At 33.4% G+C, this 11485-nt stretch overlaps 1 non-coding gene and 1 pseudogene across 1 annotated transcript; both read left to right on the top strand.

Moving 5' to 3' along the window:
- The first annotated feature begins 2851 nt into the window (after positions 1-2851).
- On the top strand, positions 2852-3296 carry LOC126016311 (S-phase kinase-associated protein 1-like; annotated as a pseudogene).
- Positions 3297-3601: 305 nt separating this feature from the next.
- On the top strand, positions 3602-3707 carry LOC126017042 (U6 spliceosomal RNA). Its single transcript, XR_007498718.1, has one exon. It is a non-coding gene; the product is annotated as a U6 spliceosomal RNA (small nuclear RNA).
- Positions 3708-11485: the final 7778 nt, after the last annotated feature.

Raw genomic sequence — 11485 nt, 5'->3', positions numbered from 1 at the left:
AAAGGCCTCACCACAGAAGTTTATTGGCATAAGACTGAATCTGGGTTCCAGGCATACCAGTCCATCCAACTCGAGTCATTCTCCATGGTCCCGGTGAAACTTTTTCACACTTTAGCTATTGTTGGTATCAGATTCTTATATTTAAAGACTCTGGATTTTGTGCAGTTCTTTCATCGATGTCAGGCTGATGTAGAGCATCCTCTAGTTTCCGCATAACATTAAATGCGAGCTATCTGCCCTGCATGCAGACTGTTGCTGTGTCGTCTGGGTGTTGGGAGCACTCTTTGGAGTAAGTCAATGCCAAAGCAGTGGTAGGTAGAGGCTTGGATCCTGGTAATGTTATAGACAATTGTGGTTGTTTCCATAGATGGTATCCATTGTTCAGGTGTGTGTGGGCGATGCCCATTCTTCTGAGACCTAAGCCAAATCATTATGCCAATGTTCAGGGTAAAAGGCCTAATTACATTACCAAATTTGTGTTCCCATCTCTATTCGATAAGAACTTGTTTGCATATGTATTATTTCCCCATTTTAATGTGCCTATGCAAAAGAGAAGCAATGCCACAAGATATTGTTGGTGCATCTGGGGGCCGACGAATAAAGTCCAACATTCCCCATAACTTGGTACATACATAAAATCTATACAGAGATACTCTTCTACCAGTATTGCTTATAAAACAGATCTCAAAGGGGGAAAATCAAACAATCAAATAAAAGATAATCTTAAGGGAAAATTTACATAAAAAGTTATAAAATTGCCTCAAATTGTGTTTATTTTTATTTTTAATAAAATCTTTATTTAAACACCATAACTATAGTCATGATTGTAGTTGGATTTCAGTTACAAACAGAACGCCCCCTTCACCAGTGCAACATTCCCACATCCAATGCCCCTCTCCCTTCTTCCCAACCTTTGACTGTATTCGAGACAGACATTCTACTTCTCTCACTCCTCTAGATAGATAGATAGTGTAATTATTACCTTAACTGCACTCACTATTCTTTGTGGTGAGCTTCAAATTGTGTTTTTTTTTAAGTGTGAATAAAGAGGCATATAGATTTTTATAATGCAAAAACAAGCCAAAAAGCTTATCTATTCATACTTTAATTGGGGAAAAGTAATCCTTTTCATTTTATAACTAAGTGCAATGAGGTTCATAAAAGTGACTAACAGGATTACTCAATAAGTGTGAGGGCTCAGGAATTCCATTTCTAAAATCTTCCTCTTTCTATCAAATCAAAGTAGAACACCAAATTCTTGGATAAGACATTCCTCAGAAAGCTGAGTAAATGCTCTTTTTTTTTAAATTTCAAAGCCACACTTTTATTTTTCAAATTGTTTTTATTTACTCATCTATACATGTATAGGGGTCACTTTACCTTTCACCAGAGTTCCAGTGATATCTCACCACTAAAAAATACCCATTTACTTTTACTCCCATCTTCCATTTCTCTCCCTTATTCTCTAGCCTATTCCCCTTTCCCATCATAGTTTTCACATCTAGCAGTTAGTTATTTTATGTTTTTATGTTTATGTTTATTTTTTTATGTTAAATATTAATTTAATATTTAATATTTAATTAATATTAAATTGGCAAACATATGCTTTAGTTACTTATATTTAATATTAAAGTAAAACCACTGGTTTTTGCTTACAAAAATTTACTAAAAATGGAGTAAGGTATGAAATCCAAAGCCATAAAAATATATATAAAGAAAGCATAGGTGATACACTCAATATTAGAGATGCAGTTAGAGACTCATTGTCACTAGCATGGAAAACAAAAGCAAGAGTAAACAAATTGAACTGCATCAAATAATAAAAGAAACTGGGGAGATAGTTCTGGGGTTAGAGAACTTAGTTTGCATGTTCCATCTTTAGCATAATGTGTTCTGAGAAATGTCAGGTACAGACCCTGAGGTTTCTGACCTGTTAGATATGGTCTTGCTGTTAAGAAGGGATCAATTTTAGAGCTCTGGATGTCAACATATCTAATTTGCATTGCGTCCTCAGAACCTTATACTAAGAATTGCCCAGCAACTCTAGGACCGCAAAGTACATATTGAGAACCCTCTAACCTTCCAATAGATTCTATATAACAAAAGAAACTATCAAAAATAAGAGGCACATTATCAATTAGGAAAATATATTTACATATCATTATCTTATAAATTATTAAAATTTAAATATAAAAATAACTCACAAAAATAGTTGTATACAATTAAATACAGGTTGAGGGAAAAGAATTGGAGGAACAGAATGGAGGGGAAAAAGATAAAACTTCTCTGAATATATATTATATACTATAAGTGTCCTTGAAACATACTATATATACATATACAAAATTACATGTAGAAGAAGTTAAATTTTTCTATAGAGAAAATTAAATTTACAAAGTAGTCCCTATAATGGGATCGAGGTAAATAAATTAAATTATGTATTAATGTACTAATTTAATTACTGAGAATAATATTTTTAGAGGAACTGCACCCAATCAATGATTTTATATAGAGTAGCTACACCCAAAAAGAGTCACCTGTAGGACCATAAAGCCTTGGAGATATCAGACATGTGATCCACCCATACATCCAAATCACCACTCCCAAAGAAGAGTATTTTCAATGACATTAAGAGATGGGGCATTGGTGTTGGGAATGTTGCACTGGTGAAGGGGGGTGTTCTGTTTATTACTGGGACCCAACTACAATCATGCTTGTAATCATGATGTTTAAATAGAGGTATTATTTTAAAAAGTAAAATTTTACAATTTTTAGTGATCTTGTTTCTGCATTAATTTTCACTGTGCTAGGCCTTTGGCCTGCCATCTACTCCTAACTGAACATCATAAATTCAATTAAGTTACAGAATTATGATGAAGAGATATTTGAAGTCTATGTGAAAATTGCCAAATAGTCTGTAAGAATCAAAACTATCTTAGGAGATTTGGTAATGAATAATGAAGAAGATGATGACCCAGCTCCTCTCTCAAATGTTAATGCATCAATATTAAAAAGAGGTTATTCATTGGTGTACCCACCACAAGGATGACCCCCTCCCTCCTCCTGAGTAGGATGAGAAAAAAGGAAAACACAAAGATGGCATCCCTGTTTAGGACCAACAATCTCTGAGAGTGAAACAAGGAACACTTTTTGAACTTATTCTGACTGCAAAATACTTAGACATCAAAAGTTTTCTCTATGTTACATGCAAAACTGTTGCCAATATGATCAAGGGAAAAATACCTGAGGAGATTTGTAAGACCTGCAATATCAAAAATGACTTTACTGAGGAATAAGCAGCCCAGTGATGTGAAAAAAAGTAAAATGCTCTGCCTGACACTGTAACTCTAAAGATAGTACCAAATAACACTTGCATTTTTCTGTTTATAATTGTTAATATTAGAAAAAGTATAGACAAATGCAGCAGCAAATGATTTATATTAACAACCTATTGTCCTCTTTGCATGTGTAGTTGGAGTACAGAATCCAGACTTATAATTTGAGTTCCTTCTCATATAATCAGGTTTCCTTTTTTACCTTCTTTTTTTTTTTCGCTCAATAAAACTGAACTGTGGGTTTTCTATAAAAATTTTATAATTTTGTGCTCGCTTTGGCAGCACATATACTAATATTGGAACGAACAGAGAAGATTAGCATGGCCCCTGAGCAAGGATGACACACAAATTTGTGAATTGTTCCATATTTAAAAAAAATTTTATGATTTTTTCTTTTAAATATATTTGAATTACAGATTAAAATAAAAAATAACTAGAAAATTTTTTATCTTCTGCAGTAATATCAATAATAATCATATTGGATTTGTCATTGGACCATTTAAGTTGCAATTCAGTACACAGTACCAGATGATTTACAAACATATCTGTATCTGATCAGCCTCTGGTACTGTCTGCCATCTTACAGGAAATAACCAGAATACAGGAAAAGATTTAAATCATAGGCAGACAAATAGAAAAATTATAATGTAAAAAGCACTACAGAACAAATAATCTAGTTTCTTTAATAAATATGTTACAGCAAAAGTCATTAAGAGCAAAAACCTAGAGATACAAAATGAGATATTTCAACAAAGTGCATGAATCCCAGGACTTTTGGGGAACAACACATGGCCTTTATGTTTCCATAACATTAGGTATTTATTATTTCAGATTTATTTTAAAGAACATCTCCAAGCAATATTCTGCAGTGTTACTACCACTGGAACAGATGTGGGAGGAGTCAAGAATTACACACGCACGCACACACACACACACACACACACACACACACACACACACACACAGAAGAGGAAGAGGAAAGTCCTAATGAAAAGCTTTCCCTCTTCCTCCTCACACTCAAGGCCTATGTGGCTTAAGAAATGTATTTGCACATTTTGGGACTATTGAAGCACAATAGTCAATTCATGTAAGCATGCAATTCCTGTACAGGAGTTCAATGTTAAATTGGCATACTTTAAACTCTTTATCCATTTGGGGGGGTCACACTCAGCAGCACTTAGGGGTTACTCCTGACTTTACGTAGGCTCAGAAATCACTCCTGGCAGGCTTGGGGGAACCATATGGGATGTCAAGATTCGAACCACCATCCTTTTGCATGCAGGCAAATGCTCTATCTCCATGCTATCTCTCTGGCCCTCTTTATTCATTTAAAAAGCACTGTCTGCCTACAGAAGGAATATACTATATGCTATATACATTCCCCTGCTTATTCACATTACATTATTTTCCAATAAATAAAACATTCCAATAATAAAACATTCTAAGATGTTAAGAACATCTTATCTAGGTACCTAGATAATAAAAAATAAAATCTAAAATAGAACTGAAACTTCTAAGTTTTCTCCCTGAAATCCCATCAATATCAGGGCCATCTTTAGGAACTGACACCAAAAGTACTTTGGAGTTAACCATTTTTTTCTCTTCTTCAGATTAATTTTATTTTGGAGTTGAAGGCTAAAAAAACTTTTTTCTCAATCATTTTGAGACATTCAGATTAAAATGACACCCTTGTCAAAGTATTGTCAATGCTATGTTCAAAGCTACACAGATTTAGACAGATGATGGAGGGAGAGGAGGGGCGAAGAGGTGGCATCTCTGAATTTATTAGATTGTTCAAAATAGATCGTGTTCAACAAAATGATCTTTATTCACTCTATTGTTTTCCATTATCATCTTTCTGATTGGTTGATGGAAATTATTTTGTGTCCCTTTTCATGTAGTTGGTAATTCTCCCATCTTGTCATTGCAGGCACAAGCTTTCTCTGAGACAATTCCTGTATCTAATCCTTGGACATGAAGTTCAAGTCTACTATGGAGACAACTATTATTTCAGAAGAGGAACCTGGACATAAATCATATGTTATTCATTCCCAAAGCTTTTAACTTTATTTTCATGCAATTAAATGATAAATCCATCTTTTGCTGGAGAGATTCTTGAATTGGATTGAAATAATTAGATATTCCACATAAACACATTCCCTCTTCATAAGTCAAGCTATTTAGTGTAGTAGAATGAACAGATAATTTCTGATTTTATTAATAAATTAGTAAATTAAAAATAAATTAGTAAATTTGTTTTTATTAATGTTTGACCTACTGTATTCTTTTCAGGAAAACAATACTCACTCTTGTAAATTGACCATAAGGACTCTACTTCCACCTCTACCAATATACCTAAACTTAATACTGGCTTTTCTGTATCATCCCAGTGCCTATCCACACCCTAATTTAGAGACTATCACCCACTTTGAGAAACACTGATTTAGATAATTTTCCATACATATTCTACATAGGAATGAAATTACAGCAAAAGATAGAGTGGCACTGCACTGTCTCTATTTTTGCTATTCAGCTGCTTCTGCCATTTTCCCTTCTCAAGGTTACATACTACATTATAAAAAAACCATTTTATTTCTATCATTTATGACTATATCAATTGATACATTTATAAATGATACCAACTTTGAAAAATATAAAAATAAAAACCAGAAGACTGAACTATGGATTATGATTATCTTAATGATAATGATGACAACACACAATCATTCCTGTTGATGAATTCAAAATAATGGCACAAAGCTTAAGAGCTCCCATGTTTTCAGTCCGTTTATTGTGTTGGTTTTTGCTTTCTTTGTTTTCTTTGTGGGAGTTATGCATATGAGTTTGAATGAAGAATTAATTATGTCATTCAAAAGAGACTCATCATAGGTAAAATACTCTTCTCTCAGGGATAAGCTGAAAATCCATGGGAACTTTTTCAAATTCTAAAACAGCAACAATAGTAAAGACGAAGAAATATCATAAAGGGGTTATTTGCCTATTAGCTCCTAAATGAGATTCCCTCAATCTCATGCTATTGGTTATTTAACCTTCGGTGGTCAGCAAGTAATGAACTCTATTCAGGTAAGGTGTAAATTATTTCATGATTCAATGACCATAATTGAGTGTGTATAGAACCCAAATTGCAGATTTAATTTCACACTTATTGTTTCATTCCCTGGGCATCAACAGCCTTCTTCTATAAGATTTGCTTTATAGTAGAGAGGAATGAATTTACATGGACCAACTAACCACTGTAATTCAATTTAAATATATCACTAGCAAAGATGGATTTATCATTTCATTGCATGAAAATGCAGCCTTAAATTTGGAAAATGAGAAACACAATTTTTGCTCAAATTTTTTTCTGAAACTTTAGTTTTCACCTTAGTAAATTTTCTCCTTATATTAGGGGTCTGGTCCTATAAATAGCCTCCCTCCTATATTGATACAGGGAATTACTTCAGAGGACAAGCTTAACAAGACACACAGAACTGGAAAACATCATAGCTAAGACAAGTGTAAAAGAAGTTATCACAAGTCAAGTAACTCAACAATTGTTTAGTATGCTAACACATTTCAGAACTTGATGGAAGGACAAGCAAGCTTCCCTAGCATCTTATTCTAGCACAAGGGATATTAATTCAGTTTGAGTTTTAAGATCTCGTGATGATTTCAGGGGTGGGGGTCCTGGGCTATACCAAGTGGTACTCAAGGGTTTTTCCTGGTTCTGCACTCAAAAATTACTCTTGGCAAGCTTGGATGCCAGGGATCAAATTTGGGTCTGCTGTGTGCAAAACAAATGCCCTACCTGATGTTCTATTACTCTATTCTCTTCCTCAGGATTTTTATTTTACAAAAAATATGTAATTTTTTTTTATTTTAGGACCTACTCAAACATTTCATGAATGCTTACTAATTTAAAAATAAACACGTTACAATTTTAATTATTTCATTTTATTATTTTTTTATTTTTTAATTTTTTTGGGTTTTGGGTCACACCTGGCAGTGCTCAGAGCTTACTCCTGGCTCCAGGCTCAGAAATCGCTCCTGGCAGGCTTGGGGGACATATGGGTTGCCAGGATTCGAACCAATGACCTTCTGCATGAAAGGCAAATGCCTTACCTCCATGCTATCTCTCTGGCCCCAATTTTAATGATTTTAACCAGGAGAGTAGGAAGAGAAAGAGACAAGGAAGAGAGGTTTGTGTCCTCTTGCCCATAGGCTGAACATTCTTAAATCCATAAATGGATCTATCATCTGATCTAATTTAAAAATTATCCCTTATTGGAGCCATAGTGTAGCACAGCATAGGGCATTTGCCTTGCATGAGGCCAACACAGGAAGAACCCCAGTTAAATTCCTGGCATCCCATATGATTCCCTGAGCTTGCCTGGAGATTTCTGAGCACAGAAGCCAGGAGCTGCTGGGTGTGACCCCCCTAATTAATTATTTAATTAATTACCTCTTATTGTGGCGGAAAATAATAAAAAAGAGATCCACAGTATAGGAAAATCACTGCACGTGAGTAGATGGCTTTTTCATATCATGTTTCTGAGAACAAGCTAGGTATGTTTAATGTTCCAATTAACTCTTTGTGTGTACTAGTTATATATTTAATTAATCAATTAACAAACATCCTCGTTAAAATATAACCAGAAGATTTCAAGTATGATTTCTTCATTTTAAAATACTTTGTAGAAAACTTGTTCTAACAAACACAAGAATAACCTATACACTAAGATAAATTTCAACATTATGTTAGCTTCAAATATTTTGATGAAAGAAATATTTCAAAAATAAAAAATTTTTTTACATTTTTCTTCAATATTTATTCTATATTTTTTCCACAGAAATAATGTATAACCATTTTCTAAGCTATGATAGATTCATACTGAACATAAGCAGAGTAACTTTTATTAACCATAATTCTATTAAGAACATTTCTGAACATTTGGGAACAACTTAGAAATAATCAATCATAGAGACAATGTCAAGATGTGAACTTTAAAATTTTAGAGTTTTAAATTGTGTGTATATATGTTACCATAAATAATCATAAACTTTTCTTTCCCAGAGGAAGTCTGCTTTTTTTCTTTATTTTTTTGTTTTGTTTTGTTTTGTTTTTGTTTTTGGTCCACACCTGGTGATGCTCAGGGGTTACTCCTGGCTATACACCGGGGATTGAACCCAGGTCCATCCTGGGTCAGCCATGTGCAAGGCAAATGCCCTATCGCTTCACCACCACTCTAGTCCCACTCCAGAGGCAGTCTGAAACAAAGTTAGAATCTACCAAATAAAATAGAACTCAACAAATGAACATACTTTCCCCCCACTTATTCCAAATGAACCATTTCAAGTTGAAGAAAAAGAAATGTGAAAGTGATGAGGGTATTGATGATTTACATGGCTGATGTGATAATTTTAGCCAATCTCTCTAAAACACATCACATGATCATTTTGGGGGATACCATTTAAAACAGTCTATTTTAGCAACTTTGAAGTATTTAATATAGTATTCTGACTATAATCACAGTGATATATATTGGATATCCAGCACATAAATATCTAATTGAAAGTTTCTTTTCCTAACATATTACAAAATCCTTGGCCATCCCAACCATCCCAACTAATGGTCATATAAGTGACCATTAGTCTATGATTTTACAAGTTGTATTTTTATATTGCACACATAAGTTATTTCTTAAATTGTTTGTCTTTCTCTGACATAGTTCACTTGGTTTAATGCTTTCCAGGTTGATTCATGTTGTAACTGCAGGATTTCCTTTTTCCTCATGATTAAGTAATGCTCAATTGTGTGTGTGTGTGTGTGTGTGTGTGTGTGTGTGTGTGTGTGTGTGTGTGTGTATTTGTTTGTGGTCAGGTTGTTTTCTGATAAATGGTTGATTTTACATCTTGACTATTGTGGAAAATGCTGCAATGAATAAAAAAATACCAATACCTTTTAAATACTCTTTTCTAGTTTCTTTTGGCTATATACCCAAAAGCTAGAAGGGGAATTGTTGAATCATAATATATACATCTATATATATTTTGAGGTTCCTAAAGTAAAATATATGTTTTATATATTATATATTGTCTTATATATGTATATAATAAAAACATTTTCTGAAGAAAACTTCATCCTGTTTTCCAAAGTAGTTGAGCCAATTTACATTCTTATAAATAATACAATAAAATTAATTTTCACAATAAAATATTAAAATATTTGGATCAGAAAAACAAGGTCAAATGTTTTTCTTCTTATTTTGAGGAGGATTTCTACTATAAACTCTACCCATTTTTTTCAGTGTTGAGGATTAAACCCAGGGTCTTGTATCTGTAAGTCAAGTGCTTTCTCCATAATTCAGCTGCTTTTACTTGTTCACTTTCAGTGTCAATGTTTAATGAACACTTTAGTATGATCATTTATAAGTTGAACATATACTTTATTTATATTTTAATACCAGAAGTCACATAATATTGTATACAGATTTTAATTTTACTACTGAGTTTCCTTTTTAGTACAAATGAAGTATTATTTATCAGAAAATATTTACTTTTTGTCCTATGCACAGAGAATAGCTTCCATGATATTTAACCTAATTAAGGAATTGCACACTGCTCTAACAACACATGACACAACAGTGTTGGGAAAACTAATCAAGCGTACTCCATGTTCTCTCTTGCTATCTTTGTCCACTTCAAGTCTTTGAAAACACAGAATGAATAAGACTTACAGTTCAGTTTTCTCATGAGTTAGACACATTATTTAGTCTGCTATTAAAATCAATGCACTTCGAATATTTTTAAATGAAAATAAAGTGTAATGATTACTTGAGTTTTAGGAGAATTTGTTTAATATAGTATATATAAGATTCAAACTCCACAAAACCTGGAACCACAAACCTCATAAACACTTAGAACTAAATGCCACTGATAGGAACTTATCTCTTCAAACTTGTCTACACAACCTACTAAGTGATAATCTTAATTAGAACCCTAATTATGTTCCTGCTCTGAGTATTTTTAGATAGCCTTAACATTTGATCTGTTTAGTCTAGTTTTACAGGTGGTAATAGATTAAAAACAGGTTTTAAAATAAGATATGACTATTGCATTTCTAATAATAGGCAATTGTGGTTCCAGAGCCCCTTTTTATTTAGTGACACATAGAACAACCCTTTGATGATGGTAATTGTGCTCACACACCCTTCCCCTACACTGGAAAAATAGGCCACCCTTTGTAGTTGATGACTTGTATCTACAGTATAAACTTTTCAATCCAGGATCTTGAATTTCTTTCATTCTTTTCTTCTAATATGACCTTTTCCATTTGGCCCCAATCCTCTGGTTAATGTTCCCAGGGACATGTCCTAATATTACCTTCATGGTCTTGCTATCTTTTAGTAAAATAGTTTCCAACTTTTCATGTGGCTTCTCTTTCTTGGTATGTATGAGACTAACCCAACCCAGGGAGCTCAATAACTGAAAAATAGCCAGATGTCATCCAGAGAAGCTTCATCTCTGTGTGTCTTTCAGGGAGCTAGGAAACAATATTTTAAACAAAAAGAACCTCAATCTGTCTTTGGTTATATTTTGAGATAGGTTGTCTTGAAATACTCATTTTTATTTCTAAAAGTACAATTTTAACTTCCCATCATGTTTAGGACTGTTTATGAATAACTATATCCTATAACAGCTAAATATTGCTATGTAGACAAATGTAAGTTTTTAAAAATTATTTTGAAGTATTTTTTAGCACAAGCATTACTTTGTTCACATGCTAATCAGATTCTTCTCTCTTAAACAGATAAAGGGAGCACTTTTGCATTATATAAATGCAAAAGAAACTTCCAAAAGTTCAGTTACTAGGAATCAATACAAGAGCTACACCCAAACCTGGTCAGGCTTCCAAAGCAGGCTCTGATGATTCTTAACCAGGCAAACCATTAACCACTCCTGACAAAGTAGGCATATCCATACTGACCTCCACCTCTCCATTGTTTGCCAGCTTCTAAAGTGTCAATTCTACATGCCCACCTCTGCTTGCCCATGCCATGTACTTATACATTCTAAGTGTCCAACTTCATTGTCTAAAATGAAGAGTGTCTAACCACAAGTCAGAGTCTATATTTTTATTGCACAAA

This window comes from Suncus etruscus, chromosome 8 (genome assembly GCF_024139225.1).
Source record: "Suncus etruscus isolate mSunEtr1 chromosome 8, mSunEtr1.pri.cur, whole genome shotgun sequence".
Lineage (NCBI taxonomy): Eukaryota > Metazoa > Chordata > Mammalia > Eulipotyphla > Soricidae > Suncus > Suncus etruscus.
Note: the sequence above shows the minus strand (reverse complement) of the source record. Positions and strands in the feature narration are given on the sequence as shown.